The sequence below is a fragment of the Choloepus didactylus genome, assembly GCF_015220235.1.
Source record: "Choloepus didactylus isolate mChoDid1 chromosome 26 unlocalized genomic scaffold, mChoDid1.pri SUPER_26_unloc1, whole genome shotgun sequence".
NCBI lineage: Eukaryota > Metazoa > Chordata > Mammalia > Pilosa > Megalonychidae > Choloepus > Choloepus didactylus.
Window position 1 is genome coordinate 2963272 of NW_023637614.1, and position 18778 is coordinate 2982049.

Consider the following 18778-nt stretch of genomic DNA (forward strand, 5'->3'; position numbering starts at 1 on the left):
AAGTTATATTGCTTAGATAATATAGATCCTGCACCATATAAACATCTCTTACCTTGGTTTCACATGGAATTTGAAGTTTAACACACAGCCAGTTTCAACCTTTACCCATTAGGTTGATTTGTTTGAGTCTTAAACAGATCTGTTTTATTCATATCTCTAATTGAATTCTGGGCTCCATTTCATCTTTTTTTTTTAACAGTTGGTCTATGTGTTAATACTGATATTCATATCTGCTGAGCTCCAGCTCTGATTTTCAGGTGTAACACAGATACCCAATGTTCCAGAGACCAATCAGGTTATACACTAAGGGATCAACATCTCAGATTTTGGAGATAACCATTACAATTCAGGAATAGATTTGACTGCTCTAAGAGGTTACAATCTAGGGATAATTACAATAATCATTTCCCTGTTAGGCTGTGCTCTAAGATTCAATTCTGAGTTTACGCATTGTAGTTAGTCCATATTGGTGAGGCATTATAGTGTTTGCCTTTGTTTCTGGTGTACTTCACTCAACATGCAGTCTACAGGATCCATTTACCTTGTATGTCTCACAGCTTCACTCGTTCTCATAGTTCTTCAGTATTCCGTCATATGCATACACCACAGTTCATACTGTTCCTGAATGTACCCATAGGCCACCTGCAAACATTGCAAATCATGAATACTGCCTCTATAAACACCAATGTGCAAATGTTCATTCATGTCCCTGCTCTCAGATCTTACAAATACATAATGCATTATGAGGTTTTAGGACCTTATGGCCCACATACTTAGTTTCTTGTGTAGCCTCCAAAGTGACCTCCAGGAAGGCTACACCATTTCACCTCCTTATCAACAGTAAATAGATACATTCCTCTCTCCATGTTTTCTCCAGCACTCTTATCTCTATTTATATTTTTCCTACAACCTTATAGAGACATAGTCACATAACATACAACCATCAACAGTGTACAATGAGTTGCTCATGGCTTCATCACATAGTTCTACATTTATCACCACAGTCAGCCCTTGAACATATTTATTATTATGGAAAATTTTGTTTTGGTGAATAATAAAAAATATAATAAAAAGAAAATAAAAATATCATACAATGCAATATAATAGTAAGGACAGAAAACAGCACCACCACCAAGAATCTCACATCCCTCCCCCATATCCCCCTCTCATACACATTTAACTGTTTTATATTGCCTTTCTTATATTTAATGGAACCATATTGAAATGTTACTGTTAACCATAGACTCCAGTTTGCTTTATGTTTTTTCCAAAATACTATCCCTTTTTCAAAACTCTACATGGCTGACATTCATTTGTTCTCCCACATGTGAGAACATTTTTATATTTGTACATTTAGCAACAGTCATTTGCCACTCCAGTTTTTGCCAACTTATACAGTCCCAGTCTTCATCACTTATCATTACCTCTGGTATCGCACATTCCCCTATCCCACCTCTTTCAGCTTTATTCACAGACATCTTTGTTCCATGTGCTTACAATATTATGCTACCATTACACAGTATTATGCTACCTAATTCTAGATCTACACAATCAACCCTGCTGAACATTTCTTTAGTCCTTCAGCATCAGATGCCTGACTTATATCATCTTTCTATCTCCTGGTAGCCTGTGTTATCAGCTTTTAACTTTAAGACTTTGCTCATTAATGTTGGCTCTTATTAGTGAAACCATACAGTATTTGTCTTTTGTTTATGGCTAACTTCTCTCAACATAATGTTCTCAAGGTTAATCCAGGTTACCATATGTTCCATGCCTTTGTTCTGTCATACAGCTTCATAATATTCCATCATGTTTATATACCACAGTTTTTTTTTTATCCACTCATCCATGGATGGACATTTGGGCTGTTTCCATTTCTTTGCAATCAGGAATAGTGCTACAATAAACATCAGTTTACAAATGTCCATTTGTATCTTAAATTTCAGTACTTTTGAGTATATACCTAGCAATGGAATTGTTGAGTCATATGACAAATCTGTACTTAGCTTCTTGAAGAAACTCCACACTGTTTTCCAGAGTGTTTACACCATTCCACTTTCCCACCAGCAATGAATGAGTGTGTCTCTTTTCCCACATTCTCTCCAGCACTTGTCATTTTCTGTTTTTTGGATAATGGCTATTCTGTTAGGTGTGAGATGACATCTCACTTTTATTTTGATTTACATTACACTAACAGTCAGTGAAGTTGAGATTTTTTACATATGTTTTTGAACTATTCATATTTCCCCTTTGGAAACATGTCTGTATATGTCTTTTGCCCATTTTTTAATTGGGTTGTTTGCCATTCTGTTGATGAGTTGTAGGATTGCTTTTTGTAATCTGGATATTAAACCATAATCTGATAAGTGGTTTTGAAATACGCTCTCCCATTGTATAGGCTGCCTTTTTACTTTTCTAACAAAGTCCTTTAATGTACAAAAGTCTTTGATTTTGAGGAGATCCCATTTGTCTATTTGTTCTTTGGTTGCTTGTGCCTTGGGTGTAAGGTCTAGGAAACCATCTCCTATTACAGGAGTTGTAAGATAGTGCCCCAAGTTTTCTTCTAAGAGTCTTATAGTCTTAGTGCTTATGTGTAAGTATTTGATGCAATTAGAGTTAATTTTTGTATGAGGTGTGAGGTAGGAGCCCTCTTTCATTCTTTTGGAAATGAATATCCAGTTCTCCAAACACCTTTTATTGAAGAGGCTGCTCTCTCCCAGTTGATTTGGCTCAACTGCCTTATCAATGATCAATTGTCCATAGATGCAAGAGTCTATTTCTGAACACTCAATTTTATTCCATTGGTCAGTTTCTCTCTCCTTTTGCCAATACCATACTGTTTTGCACACTGTAGCTTTGTAATATGCTCCAAAGTCAGGTAGTATGAGACCTCCTACTTTGTTCCTCTTTCTCAAGATGTTTTTGGCTAATCAGGGCACCTTGCCTTCCAAATAAATTTGATTATTGGTTTATTTCTGCAAATTAAATTGGCATTTTAACTGGTATTGCATTGAATCTATAAATCAGTTTAGGCAGAGTTGACATCTTAATTATATTTATTCATCCAATTAATGAATACAGTATGTTCTTCCATTTTTTAGGTCCTGTTTGATTTTTTAAGTTTTTTTATAATTTCTTTGTATAGATCTTTTGTGGCATTTGTTAAATTTATTCATAAATACTTGATTCTTTTGGTTGCTATTGTAAATATAATTTTATTTCTTCCTCTTGTTGCACAATACTTGTGTATAAGAACACTGCAGATTTTTGGGTGTTTATCTTGTGGTCTGCTACTTTGCTGAATTCATTGATTAGCTCTAATAGCTTTGCTGTAGATTTTTTCTGGATTTTCTACATATGGAATCATGTCATCTTCAAAAAGTGCAAGTTTTACTTCTTCCTCTCCAATTTGGATACTTTTTATTCCTTCTTCTTTCCTGATTGCTCTAGCTAGAACTTCCAGCATATTGTTGAAGAGCAATTTTGACACAGGGCATCCCACTCTTGTTCTTGATCTTTCATGCAAAGCTTTCAGTCCCTCCCTGTTGAGTAAAATGTTAGCTGTGGGTTTTTCATATATTGCCTTTATCATGTTGAGAAAATTCCCTTCTATTCCTGTCCTTTGAAATGTTTTCATCAAGAAAGGCTGTCAAATGCCTTTTCTGCATCGATCACCATAATCATGTGTTTTTTTGTTTTGATTTGTTGACGTGGTGTATCACATTCATAGATTTTCTTTTTTTTTTTTTAGTTTTTTTTTTAATCTTCATTTTATTGAGATATATTCACATACCACGCAGTCATACAAAACAAATCGTGCTTTCGATTGTTCACAGTACCATTACATAGTTATACATTCATAACCTAAATCAATCCCTGACACCTTCATTAGCACACACACAAAAATAACAAAAATAATAATCAGAGTGAAAAAGAGCAATTGAAGTAAAAAAGAACACTGGGTACCTTTGTCTGTTTGTTTCCTTCCCCTATTTTTCTACTCATCCATCCATAAACTAGACAAAGTGGAGTGTGGTTCCCATGGCCCTCCCAATCCCACTGTCACCCTTCATAAGCCACACTCCTATACAACTGTCTTTGAGATTCATGGGTTCTGGGTTGTAGTTTGATAGTTCCAGGCATCCACCACCAGCTACCCCAATTCTTTAGAACCTAAAAGGGCTGTCCAAAGTGTGCGTAAGAGTGCCCACCAGAGTGACCTCTCAGCTCCCCCCAGAATCCCTCTGCCCCTGAAGCTTATCCCATCTCCCTTCACATCCCCCCCCTGGTCAAGAAGACACTCTCCATCCCACGATTTTCTTATGTTGAACCAGTCTTGCATACCTAGAATAAACCCCACTTGGTTGTGGTGTATAATTCTTTTAATGTGCTACTGGATTCTATTTGTCAGTATTTTGTTGAGGATTTTTGCATCTATATTCATTAAAGATATTTGTCTATAATTTTCTTTTTTTTGCAGTATCTTTGATTTTCTTATTAGGGAGGTGTTGGCTTCATAGAACGAGTTGGGTAGTTTTCCCTCCTCTTCAATTGTTTTGAAGAGTTTAAGCAGTATTGGAAGTACTTTTCCTCAATGTTTGGTAGAATTCACATGTCAAGCCATCTGGTCTTGGTCTTTTCTTTTCTGGGAGGTTTTTGATGATTGATTCAATCTCTTTGTTTGTGATTGGTTTGTTGAAGTCCTCTATTTCTTCTTGGGTCTATGTTTGTTGTTTATGCTTTTCTAGAAATTTGTCCATTTCATGTAAGTTGTCTAGTGTATTAACATATAGTTTCTCCTCATAGTAACATTTCTTTATCTCCTTTGTTTCTGCAGGGTCAGTTATGTTTCCTTTCCCTTTTCTGATTGCATTTCTTTGCATCCACTTTCTTTTTTTGTTTCTTTGCCAAGCTATGGGTCCATCAATTAGTTCATTTTCTTGAAAAACCAGCTTCTGGTTTTCTTGATTTTCTCTACTGTTTTCCTGTTCTCAGTTTCATTTATCTCTGCTCTGATCTTTGTTATTTCTTTCCTTCTGTCTGCTTTGGAATTTATTTGCTGTTCTTTCTCTAGTTCCTCCAAGTGGGCACTTAATTCCTCAATTTTTTCTCTCTTTTCTCTTTTAATATAGGCATTGAAGGCAATAAATTTCCCTCTCAGCACCACCTTTGCTGCATCTCATAAGTTTTGATATGTTGTGTTTTCATTGTCATTTGCCTTGAGGTATTTAGTAATTTCTCTTGGAATTTCTTCCTTTATTTATCTAATGGTTTTCTAAGAGTGGGTTGTTTAGTCTGCATATATTTGTGAATTTTACAGTCTTCTGCCTGTTATTTACTTCCAACTTCATCCCATTATGATCCAAGATAGTGTTTTTCATAATATCAATATTTTTAAATTTGTTGAGGCTTGCTTGGTGACCCAGCATGTTGTCTATCCTAGAAAGTGTTCCATGAGCACTTGAGAAGAATGTGTATAATGCTTTTGTGGGTTGTAGTGCTCTATAAATGTCTGTCAAGTCCAGTTCATACATCATAAAATTCAACATCTCCATTTCCTCATTGATCCTCTGTCTAGATATTCTATCCATTGATGAGGGTGGTGTATTGACGTCTACAAATATTATTGTGGAGTTATCTACTTCTCCTTTCAATATATGCAGTGTCTGCCTCATAAATTTGGGGGCACTCTAGGTGGTGCATAAATATTTATGATTGTTTTCTTCATGAATTGACACTTTTAGTAATATATAGTGTCCTTTTTCTCTTTTAATTATTTTTACTGTAGAAGTCTACTTTGTCTTTTACTAATATAGCTGCTCCTGCTTTTTTATGAGTGCTGTTTTCATGGAATATCTTCTTCCAGCCTTTCACTTTCAGTCTATTTTTGTCCTTGTGTCTAAGGTGAGTTTCTTGTAGAAAGCATATACATGGGTTCTGTTCTTTAATCAATTCTGCCAGTCTGTGTCTTATTATTGGAGGGTGTAATCAATTAACATTTAGCATTATTACCATAAGGGCAGTACTTTCTTCTATCATTTTGTCTTTTGGAGTTTATATGTCATGTCTCATTTTTTCCTATCTCTCTTTTTGCCCTTCCTTCATTTCTACACTCTTCTCCAACCCTCTTCCTCCTGTCTTTTCCTATCAGCCTGTAGCACACCCTTTAGTATTTCCTGTAGCAGTAGCCTCATAGTTATGAACTCTCTCATTCTCTGTTTCTCTGAAAATATTTTAATCTCTCCCTCAATCTGAAGGTCAGTTTTGCTGGATATAGAATTCTTGGTTGGCAGTTCTTCTCTTTCATTGTGTTAAACATATCATACCACTGTCTTCTTGCCTCCATGGTTTCTGCAGAGAAATGCATGCATAGTCTTATCAAGCTTCCATTGAAGCTGATGGATTGCTTTTCTCTTGCTGCATTCAGAACTCTCTCCTTGTCTTTGACATTGGACAATCTGATCATTAAGTGTCTTGAAGTACATTTATTTGGGTCTATTCTGTTTGAGGTGTGCTGTACTTCTTGAATCTCTAATTTTCTGTCTCTCATAAGAGTTGGGAAATTTTCAGTGATTACTTCTATTATGCTTTCTGCCCCTTTCCCCCCTCTCTTCTCCCTCTGGGACACCATAACATGTATGTTTGTACATTTCATGTTGTCACTCAGCTCCCTATGGCCCTGCTAGTATTTTTCCATTCTTTTCACATGTATTCTTTCATGTGTGTGAATTCAGATGTCTAGTCTTCCAATTCACTCATCCTTTCTCCTGCCTGATCAAATATACTCTTGTATCCCTCCATTATCTTTTTCATCTCCTCCATTATGCCCTTCATTCACATAAGTTCTGTCTTTTTTTTACCAAGTTTATGAATTCTTCCTTATGGTTTTCAAGTGTCCTTATATCCTTCATTTATTTTGCTATGTTTTCCCCTAGTTCATTGGCTTGATTTTTGAATTGATTTAGATTTGTTTGAAGATCTCCAACTAGTTGTTTCTTCAGCTCATTGAATTGATTTAGCAATAATTGCTTCAACTCCTGTATCTCAGTTGAACTGTTAGTCTGTGCCTTTGGCTGGTCCATATTTTCATGTTTTCTAGTATGTTTCATTATCTTAAGCTCTCTAGCCATCTGACTTTCTTGATTATTTTATTCTGGAGTTTGTTTTCACTCTTTTACCTAGGATTTTCTTGTTTGTTGTCTTTGTTCTCTAACCTTTGGTGTTTCAGTTCAGCTTTTTCTAGACCTTTAACTTAGATTCTGTTTAGTTGATCAGAGTTTTTCACCTGTTATTTTTCTATATCTTGCCCTGTCTTTATGTAGCCTTTCTGTCTGGTGATCTCCTCATATATGGTCAGCCCCAGTCAGGTTTTCCTAGTCCAGAGGCCCAGGTCTTGGTAGGAGAGTATGGAGTTTCCTGGAAAATGAGAACCTTCTGTGAGGCCTTTAGACTCTGTGCTTCTCCTATGCTGTCTAGCAGGTGGTGCTTGCCAGCCTGCAGATGCCCCAACAGTGTAAGGAGGCAGGGAGAGTTTAGATCTCCAGGAGACCCTGAACCTGTCTCATGCATGTCTGACCCAAGCTAGTTTCTGAATTCCAGCCCTTGGGTTCTGAGTCCCCACAAGTGCTTATAAGTTATTAGTGAATTTTATCCTCCACCAGACTTATTGCTTTGTCTCTCAGAGCTGTCTTAGCTCTGCTCTTGCCTGGGCCCAATTTGCAAAACTTTGAGGCTTTCTGTAGTGGGCATCAGACAGCAATTATTTTTGAAAAAGAGATAAAATTTTAAAAATTAAGAGCCCAGTATGGACTATTTACAGTTCTTGCAGATGTAATGAACTATTGAAATGCTAAAAGACCAGGAGCTGGAGGTGATTAAGGAGCAAACAAGAAAGCAGAGAAGCTGGCTTTTCAGACAAGAGCCCTCCCTCCCTGGATTTGCATATTCACCTGATTCTGTTTGAGCCCTGCCCTTCCCTGTATTATGTTCACTTGACTCCAAAAACTCTCTGTTTTATATTGTTTTCTATATTTTTGGCAATTTTGTTAACCCTGTCTCCTCTCAGCTGGGCTGACTGTTCCCAGATTTTCAGGTGTCTACTCTCAGTTTCTCTATAGTTGCAGCATTCATTCTCCCTTCTGGTTCCCAGCATGATTGGTCCCTCCTCCCTTTGGATTTTGCCTGACATGAAGAAGCACAGGTCAGTGGGCCACAATAACTTACAGATTTCACTGGTCTCAACTGTTCCAAACATTTGTGACTGTTGTATGAAGATTGTCTAATCTCAAATTCCTCTGTGGTGTATGGTCCATGTAGTTTCTGGCTTTCTACCAAATGCCCCAAAGGTGTAACTACAACCTAGACCTCACCACTCTGCCATCTTGCTCCACCTCTGTGTTTTCTTTTTATCCATTCCTTTTCAGCACAGGAATTTTGAGCATGTAATATGCTCCAGCCACAGCTGTGGGAAATGAAAATATAAAAAATACAAAATGCTCATGAATCTTATATTCTAAGGGGAAATAAACTTCATAAATGCACAATTATCCTAATTATTTTACAATGTAGTGATATGTCAAACAAAGTCCCTTAGAGTTGGATGCAATTAAGTATTGTAGATGGCAAAAGGGCAATCACCTTACTGATTATTTAAATCCACAATAACACCTCACAGTAGCAATCAGGCCAGGGTTTGAATGACCAAAAATTGAGATACCATAACCTCCCAAGACGACACACGAACTTAACCTTTACACCTGGGGTATATATTGACATCATCTACCTTTTGTTCTCTCTCTCTTTCTCTCTTTCTCTCTCTCTATATGCATATATAGATTTCCTTTTATTACACCTAGCAACATGTCTGTTTGTGCATGAATCTGTAGTTATATGTATTTTTTGGATGCATTTCATTTATTCTCCCTTATTTGAGATCCTGTTATAATCATTCAGTTAGTAGTGGAGAAAGCAGCTAGACATATTAAAAAAATGTATGGGTGTGACAAAAAGCTTGTCAGAACATATAGACCCAAAATGTCTCTGAGCATGCATTTTGGTTTGCTAAAGCTGGTAGAATACAATATACCAGAAATTGGTTGGCTTTTAAAATCAGGGATTTATTATGTTACAAGTTACAGTTTTAAAGCCATGAAAATGTCCAAATTAAGGCATTAAGAGGATATCTTCTCTGAAGAAAGACTGCTGGCATCAGGAGTTCCTCTGTCAGGTAGCAGGACATATGACATCCTCCTGGTTTTCATTGCTTTCAAATTCTGATTCCAGCAGCTTTCTCTCTGAGCATCAGTGGGCTCTCAGAATATCTCCTGGGTGTTTCTCTCACTTTATGCTCTCTCCAGTGTCTCTGTTTTTTATACTGTCATAAAGAACTCCAGTAAACTTTAGTACCCACCTTGTATGGGCTGGGTCACATCTCAATTGAAAAATCCTAACTGAAAGGTCCCACTGACAATGGATCTGTATCTACAATAATGGATTAAAAGAACATTGCATTTTCTGGGGTACATGAAAGCTCCAACTACCAGAGCATGGCTATTGCATAAATGGGAAAATATATTGAAGGAAAACTACTTACACCTGCATGTGTGTATCAGGCAGGTAGTCCCAATCCAAAGATAGCAATGAATTACCCTAAAAAAGGAAAAAAAAGAAAATGTAATAAGCAGATTTATTTGATTCTTATAAATTTATGTAATTTATGGAACTCTGAGATGCTTTATCCACTCTTAACATAAGTCAATGCTTTCAGTTTATTTGTTATCACCAAGTCAATTCTGCCAGTTTACTCATTCCATATGTGACATTGCTCAAGACCTGAGTTCCTTAAAAATACCACAAATCACAAGAAAACAAAAATGACTGCACAGTCCTTTTTGATATTATAAGTGTATATTTGGGGCCACTGGGTTTAAGAATATAGCCACAGAAATGCAAACACATCTACACATCTGCACAAAACAATGAAAAATTTTAATGTGAGTGAAGAATACCCATTTCAATAAACTCACATATATTTATGTATATACACATTCACACACACACATATATAGGGAGAAAACAATGTGAAAAGAGGAATGAATTATAAAAAAATGCATTTATGAGATTTACAAATATGACAGGTGAAAGAAATCAAATGCAGTATGAGAAAATACTGTGGAGAGAACATAAAGACCTAAAGAATAAAATTAGTATTTGAAAAATAGAATAAAATAAAAACTTGACAATGATTACCAAATTAAGAGTGCCAATATCTGGAAATAAGAAAACAGAAAAAAGTGAAAGATGTATATTAAAATCAAATATTAACTTTATATTGCTAAGAAAGACATGCTCTTACATGTATAATGGCATATGGGAATTTTTGAAAATCCTACACAATTGATTATGATCATTCAAGCACTAAAGATAAAGAGATGCCAAAGAGAAGATCATAAAAAAGAAACTATGAATCAGGTTTTATAAAAAATAATGAATCAGGTTTTATAAAAAATAATGTAAAGAAACATGGAATTTCAAAAATAAATAAAAATGAGTGATACAAAAATACAATACAAAAATACAATATAAAAATATATCATGACCAATACAATATATCAGTATATCAATTTATCATGACCAAGTGGTATTTTCTCAGAAAACAGGTGATTTAACTTTAGAAAACTAAACATAAAAAGTCATTACCACAACTGAGGTTAAAATTTAAAGATTAAATGGTAATTCTTTGTAGAAGAGGTATCTTTTTCAATAAAATACTTAATCATTATGAAAATTATCAAAGATTTAGGAGGAAAACCTTTTTTCTCTGTAAAAATAGTTACTCGGTAAAAGTAAATATTCAAAGATAAACCTCATTATTCAAACATCACACAAATTTAAATGTGCATGGTAGAGGCATCCATCGATAAGGAACTGTACTAAGACCACTCTTACCAAATTTATTAAGTAACATATGAAATAAGACAAAGCAAAGAGAATACACAAGAAACTGGAAATCAGAAACAGAACTTGCATTAGTAGCCAATCTGATGTGAAATTTAAGAATAAATAAAATCTGCACACATTTTATGAAAATAATATTTGAAAATGGTTTGAAAAGGAAATATGCAAAATTCAATAAAGTATAAAATAATAGGATAAATAGAAAGTGGATTTTAAATGAAACTATTGAAAATAGCATGAAATATATATAGAAATAGAAATATGTAAGATCTTATGGAGAAAATGTAAAATATCTTTTAGAGATATTAAGGAAGTAATCTAATGGAGCAATTGGCCATATTACTTGATTGAAAGACTCAACATTATTAATCCCAGCATATATATTTCTTGAGAATTTGACATATTCACTTCAAAAATTCATAAGGCTCAAATATCATAAATATTTCAAATGAATAAAAAGTAGTAGGATTTTTTAACACATATCATCTTACTATAAAATAAATGTAAACATGGCATTGTTGTAGAAGCAAACAAGTAACCAATGCAATAGCATAGGGTTACATATAGAAAACTCAATATTGACAGATGTAGCAAACTACTGTATAGAAATTATACATACATAAATACTTTGATTTTTTAATTTTTATATAATTTTAATAAATATTAATATGTAGAACAGAAGAGGCTATATTCAGAAGAGGTATACTGCATTATAACAATAAAATTTAGATTTTAGTCCAATTTCTGTCAATAGGTACTGAGATGTATATGTATATCTATATCTACCTCAGTACATAGTGACAGGAACTAGATTAAAAATTAAAAAATAAAATTGCATTCATTTTTTCTGGTCCTACACAAACCAATTCTAAGAAGATCAAAGAGGAAAATGTGAAAATGATGTAATATTTCAGAAGATATCTTCTTAACCATAAAGAATAAAATAAACTATCAGAAGGTGAAGGAGGAAGAAGAGGAAAAGAAATAAAAATACATGAAATATTTTTGAATTTGATTGCTATAAAATGAAGAAATTTAGTCTCAAGACCTAACAAAATGGCACAGTATTGCAAACCCCAAAGCAAGGGAAAAAACATAACTCATACTTTAAAAAGAATTTCAAATAAGTAGAAACATAAATATATCATTTATAGGTGACCATCTGTTCTGCAGCATTAGTATAAGGAAAATAAATATTACAACCAAAAGAAGGTTCTGCTAAAAATTTAATAGATTGGAAAAAATAAATCTGGAAACACAAACTGTTGGTAAGGATGTGGCATAAATGAAATGCATTTACAGTACTGTGTGTGTGTATAAGCTGGTATGGCTTCTTTGGAAAAGTGACATTGCATGACTCAACTGTGACTACTTTTATTTTGTAGTAACCAAAAAACCTTAAGTCTGTGCTGAGAGCCACAAAGATGATTTTCAACTTGTGACACACATCCCTTACATCCCTTGTGTGTTGGTGAAGGATTTAGTCCACAATGTGCATACTCTAGACCCAGGCTATTAGAGCAGCCTCTATATTGTAAGTTATTTGTTACCTTGGCAGAATGAAAAGATACTGTAATGATGTGCATATAAAGTTAGCTTTGAATTCCACAGTCCTTATTTTGCTTTCAGTTTTTTTGCAAAAGTATGTAATTTGGCCATACTGGCCAAAAGGAATTGTGACACTCATTTGAATTGTGGTCCAGAATAGGCTCTCATTATTAATTTGCCAAAATATGTGCTATCACTGTGCACTTACCATCAAAGGATTGGTTACCAGTGAAGTGAAAGAAAAGATCACAAAAATATTGAGGAAAACAGAAAACTTCTAGGATTCTGAGGTTTTCATCTTTGGACCATTTTTATAATTATGTGTTTAAAACTGATTTGGAATATAATATATTCCTCCTTTCCAATTAACAATATATAGTCACACTATTCTACTGAATAAAGATTAAATTTAGAGTATTAATATTTGTTCAACAAAGTAATAGCTTATCCATTAATATTGACTGTGCTAATATGGTTAATTCATTAAATTAAAATATATTTGCCCCTAATTTCTGATCTATCTACATTCTAATTGAATCAATATTCATTGCCTTTGAGGAGTCCAGCTTTTTACAAACCCTTATGTGTTTATTCCATACTGGCTAAAGGCAATTATAGGATTTACAGTACATGTAAGGTAGGGGAAAGTTGACCTCCCCATACCAGATAGTGCACAGCTGAATGCTTTCTGAAGGGAATTATAGTCAAGGACTCAGGTCTCCCTGCCCAAATATGGTGGTCTGCATAACTGCATTCCTAGCCCAAGCCTCCATAAGAACTCTGTATTAGGGACCATAATGGAGGCCTTCCTCAGGGTCCCTGCTGAGAACTTCTTATTTGAGGGAGGAAGTGGAGATATTGAGGATGCTTTCTCCATGCTGATTCACTTTACAGTATTTTAAACCCTAGACCCTGGATCCATAAAAGAGCAGGAGCCTTTTGATCAGTGATCCCTCAGCTATGAGATGACACTGTGTCTGTATTGATCCTTTGGACCCTCTGCTGGTGGCTCTGTTCCATAGGGAAATGGAACAGATGTGAGTTGGCATCTTTCTTTGATTGACCCTGTTGCTTTCATTATCACACTAAGTGATTTACATGCATTGTTTACTTCCATTTTGGCTTTGGCTATTTTATATCAAAAATACCAGGCAGCTGAACTCAATCCTTGACAACACTGACACAGGGAGCAGTGTAGACAATTAAAGATAATGCCATTCTGGAAAGAAGACATGGAGTCCCTGTGGGATAACTATGGAGGAACTACAAAAGGCTGCAGGACATTCTGGATGAATTCTAGAAGATCATTAGCAGGAATTTCACAGTTCCCTGGGACACTTCACCAATAGAGTGGTTGAGAAATCCTTTTGGGATTCTCAAGGGTGCTGTGGGGGCATATCTGCAGCAAAACCAATGGGTCTTTGGTAACATTAGTAGAAGCCAAGACACATTCTTGAAGATTGCTAACAAATGGTATTTGTAAACTCCGTGGTTCAAAGAGAGTTAATGGATATTCCATTTATTCCCAGGTTACATGGTAGAGCTTGCTAACTGTTTCAGATTAGTGATTCCACAGGGGGATTTGAGAAGGTCTAGTAATGCATATCCCTCGTCACTGTTCAAGGCCCTCAAACAATGGTAACTGAAGTTCATGGGTACCCATGATTAGAGCAACTCTAAGCAGTACCCTGTGGCTGCAAGATACCTTATGGCTCAAGGAGTTCTTGAAATCTTAGGAAAAAATAAAGCATAGCCCTTCTGGATCACTTTTGTCAAGGCACCAAGGAGAATTTGAGAGATTTAATTTGCTTCCACAAAATAGAGGTAACTTGGTAAAGCTAGTTACTTGAGGGCTGCCTTGATGGGGACAAGTTGCATCCTTGCAGCCATTCATACTTCCCAGAGCACAGCTAATGCAAGGAAGAAATTGTAGAGACTAAAGAGGTTCTGGGTTGATTGTCCTCCAAGTTTCCCTGCAGAGAAAGGGCTCATGCTCCACTCCTTTGCACAGTGGCCAGAGCAGACTTATCTGCAGCATCAGGCAGAGTTTCTGGATTGTCATGTGGCCACACCTGGATCACTGGTCTCTATAGGAGAGTGACAGGACTTCCCCCTGCCTATGTGTGCCCAGAGCTACTAGGACTTACTAAAGTGCAGAAAGAGAGAGAAAGAGGCTTAAGATAACAAGTGAACACCCTGCTCACCATAATCAGTGGGCTTGGAATTCCCATGTGGTACCTTGGCCCAGAGCTACACAGCACAGTCAAGTGCAGTGGGAAGCTCCTTCCAAACCCTGGGCACCAACCTAAGTATCTGGTATCAATAATAGCTTTTGTACACCCAGAGCTAATTTTCCTGGTCCTAAGAAGGCAGAGGTCTGCTGAAGGGGCAATTTAAGACATGCCATAGAACCAACCTCTCAGTGGGCTGGGAACACCCTGAGAGGCACAGCTGCCCAGTTTCCCTTGGAGACTGTGCTTACCTGTGACACTGTGCTGTCTTCACACACCCAGAGGCCTTTAGAGATGGGACCCACCCAGAAGTTCAAGAGGCCCTACATCAATAAAGGTGACTTGTGGGTCTGTGGAAGAGAGAGAGTATGGGAACCTGAGTCAAAATTTTGGACCCCTGCAAGAGCTTTAAGTTTCCATGAATGCCTGATAGATTTGATTCTTTAACCTGCCATCCCTCCCTAAACACTACAGACCCCATATGCAGGGCTGGCAGCACCAATTATACATGGAAATTTGAGGCACTGATTGAACCCCTACAATATCTGGACTCCTCTCACCAGATACACAAAGTTGGGAGAACAGGATTGATGGTAATAAGTCACTCACTGGTGCCATCTCCTGGTAACTCAGAGAAAGTGCACACCCCCAAGCTACAGCTCTGACAAATTAGAGACAATTCTTTAAATAAATCTGTATATCCTAAAAGAACCCTATCAAGATTAGCAAATGCCAAGAGGCCAAAACAACAGAAAATTTTAAAGCACACAAAGAAACCAGAAGTAATGGATGACTCAAATCCAAACACACAAATCAAAATATCAGAAGAGACAAAGTACTTGGAGCAATTAGTCAAAGAACCAGTGAAAACAAGCAAGATCATGGCATAGGATATAAAGGACATGAAGAAGACCCTAGAAGAGCATAAAGAAGAATTTGCAAGAATAAATTTAAAAAAAATAGATGATCTCATGGAAATAAAAGAAACTGTGTATCAAATTAAAAAGATTCTGGATACACACAATACTAGATTAGAGGAAGCTGAGGAGAGAATCAGCAACCTGGAAGAGGCCAGAATGGATAGTGAAAGTACAAAAGAAAGAATGAGTAAAAAATCAAAAATATCAAAATGGACCTCAGGGATGTGATGGAGAACACAAAATACAGATATGTAAGAATCATTGGTGTTCCAGAAGGGAAAGACAAGGATAAATGTCTAGGGAGAGTATTTGAAGAAATTGTAGGGGAAAAATTCCCATACATTCTAAACAATATAAATACACAAATCATAGATGTACAACAAACTCCAGATTAAATCCCCCCAATAAACCACTTGGTGACATATTCTGATCATATTGTCAAATGCTGTAGAGAAACAGCAAGTTCTGAAAGCAGCAAGAGAGAAGCAATTCACCACACACAAGGGAAACAGCATAAGACAAAGCAGTGACTACTCAGTGGCCACCATGGAGGCAAAAAGGCAGGGACATGACTTGTTGAAAATTCTGAAAGGGAAAAATTGCCAACCAAGAATTCTTTATCCAGCAAAGCTAAACCCCAAATTTGAGGAAGAGCTGAAATTTTTCACAGGCAAATGTTGAGAGAAGTTGCTAGCAAGAGACATGCCCTACTTGAGATACTAAATGGGGCCCTCCTGCAAGAGAAACAAAGGAAAGAGAGGTATGGAGAAATGTTCAGAACTAAAGAGATTTAGTAAGGATATGTTAAAGGAAATTAAAATAGAGAGGGAAAAATATATCTGACAAACATAAAACAAAGGATATGATGGCTGATTCAATAAATGCCTTCACAGCAATAACATTGAATGTGAATGTATTAAACTCATGAATTAAAAGACAGAGTTGGGCAGAATGTATTAAAAAATATGAGCCATAAATATGTTGCTTACAAGAGACTCATCTTCAACAAAGAGACACAAAGAAATTGAAAGTGAAAGGATGGGAAAATATTTCTTGCAAACTACAGTCAAAGGAAAGCAGGAGTAGCAATATTAATCTCAGATAAAATAGACTTTAAAAGCAAGGATGTTATGAGAGACAGAGCAGATCACTGCATACTAATAAAAGGGACTATTCAACAAGAAGAAATAACAACCATAAATGTTATGCACCCAACCAAGGTGCTCAAATATACATGAGACAAACATTGCCAAAACTAAAGCAAGCAAAGGATATTTGCACAATAATTGTGGGAGACTTCAATATATCACTTAGTCCTACTGATAGATCAAGGAGGACCATAATGAAATTGAAAACCTAAACCATCTGATAAATTAATTCAAACTAACAGACATATATAGAACATTATATCCCAAATCACCAGGATACACATTCTTCTCTAGGCTCATGGATCTTCCCATGGAATGCATCATATGCTGGGCCATAAAACAAGCCTCAATAAATTTAAAAAGATTGAAATTATTCCAAGTACATTCTCTGATCAGAATGGAATGTGATTAAAATTCAATAACCATCAGAGAACTTAGAAAATTCACAAATATCTGGAGGTTAAAAAACACACACCTAAAAAATTCAGTGGATTAAAAAGAAATAACAAGAGAAACAGCTAAATATATAGAAAAGAATGAAAATGAGACCACAACATATCAAAACTTATGGAATGTAGCAAAGGCAGTATGGGGGGATTTAGAGCTCTAAATGCATACATTTAAAAGGAACAAGGAGCTAAATTCAAAGAACTAATGGAACAACTGAAGAAACTAGAAATTGAACAGCAAACTAATCCTAAACCAAGTAGAAGAAAAGAAATAACAAAGATTAATGCAGAAATAAATGACACAGAGAATAGAAAAATAGAGGGAGTAATATCACCAATTTTTTTTACATTGAGATTCATATGATTGAAAAACCCCTAAGAAGACTGACAAAATAAAAAAGAGAGATGACCCAAATAAACAAAATGATGAATGAGAAAGGTGACATTACTGTGGATCCTAAAGAAATTAAAAAAAAATTATGAGGATAATATGGAAATCTGAGTGCCAACGAACTAGATAATATAGAGAAAATGGATAATTTCCTGGAAACACATGAACAACCCTTTACTTACCAGAGAAGAAATAGAAGCCCTCAACCAATCACAAGCAAAGAAATGCAGTCATCAAAACTTCCCACAAATAAATGCCCAGTGCTAGTGGCTTCACAGGGGAATTCTAACAAAAATTCCAAAAAGAAGAGACAAAAATCTTGCTTAAACTCTTTGAAAACATTGAAGAAAATGGAACACTACTTAAAATATTTTATGATGCTAACATCACTCTTATACAAAATCAGGTAAAGGTGCTTCAAGAAAAGAAAATTACAGGCCAATCTTCCTAATGAATATAGACACAAAAATTCTTAACAAAATACTTGCAAATTGAATCCAAAGAAACATTTTAAAAAATAATACACTATGACCAAGTGGGGCTCATTCCAGGCATGCAAGGATAGTTCAACATAAGAAAATCAACATAAGAAAATCAATGCACATTAACGAATCAAAAGGGAAAAAACAAATGATCACCTCCATAAATGCTGAAAAAGTTTTTGACAAAATCCGGCATCCTTTTTATTGATAAAAACATTTCAGAAAGTAGGAATTGAAGGAAACTTCCTCAGTATGATTAAGGGCATATATGAAAAACCCACAGTGAGCATAGTACTCAATGGTAAGACAATGAACACCTTACCTCTAAATCAGGAAGGAGACAAGGAGGCCTGCTGTCACCACTATTATTCAACATTGTTCTATAAGTGCTAGCCAGAGCAATCCACCAAGACAAAAAATATAGTGCATCCAAATAGGAAAGGAAAAAGTAAACCTGTGATTTGCAGATGATGTGTTCTTACATCTGGAAAACACTGAGAAATTCACAACACAGCTACTTGAGCTAATAAATTTTGCAAAGTAACAGGATAAAAGAATAATGCACCTAATTCACTAATGTTCCTATATACCAGAAATAACCAAAATGAAGTGTCACTTAAGAAAAAGATACAATTTTCAATAGCAATTAAAAA

The 18778-nt window shown here is 35.6% G+C and overlaps 1 protein-coding gene and 1 pseudogene across 3 annotated transcripts in view; one reads left to right on the forward strand and one right to left on the reverse strand.

Moving 5' to 3' along the window:
• LOC119525729 overlaps positions 1-18778 on the reverse strand; it is a 237517-nt gene that overhangs the window by 118752 nt on the left and 99987 nt on the right. The window contains exons 3-5 of one of the 3 annotated variants that reach the window (XM_037824537.1): positions 9593-9648; positions 8370-8461; positions 542-642 (exon numbers count right to left, since the gene is read on the reverse strand). The gene's annotated coding sequence lies outside the window, so the exon portion shown is untranslated. Of the gene's footprint in view, positions 1-437; positions 643-8369; positions 8462-9592; positions 9649-18778 lie in introns of those variants that run through there. The other 2 variants (XM_037824536.1, XM_037824538.1) reach the window with 2 other exon arrangements.
• The window catches only part of LOC119525719, a 60657-nt pseudogene that overhangs the window by 35013 nt on the left and 6866 nt on the right, over positions 1-18778 (forward strand).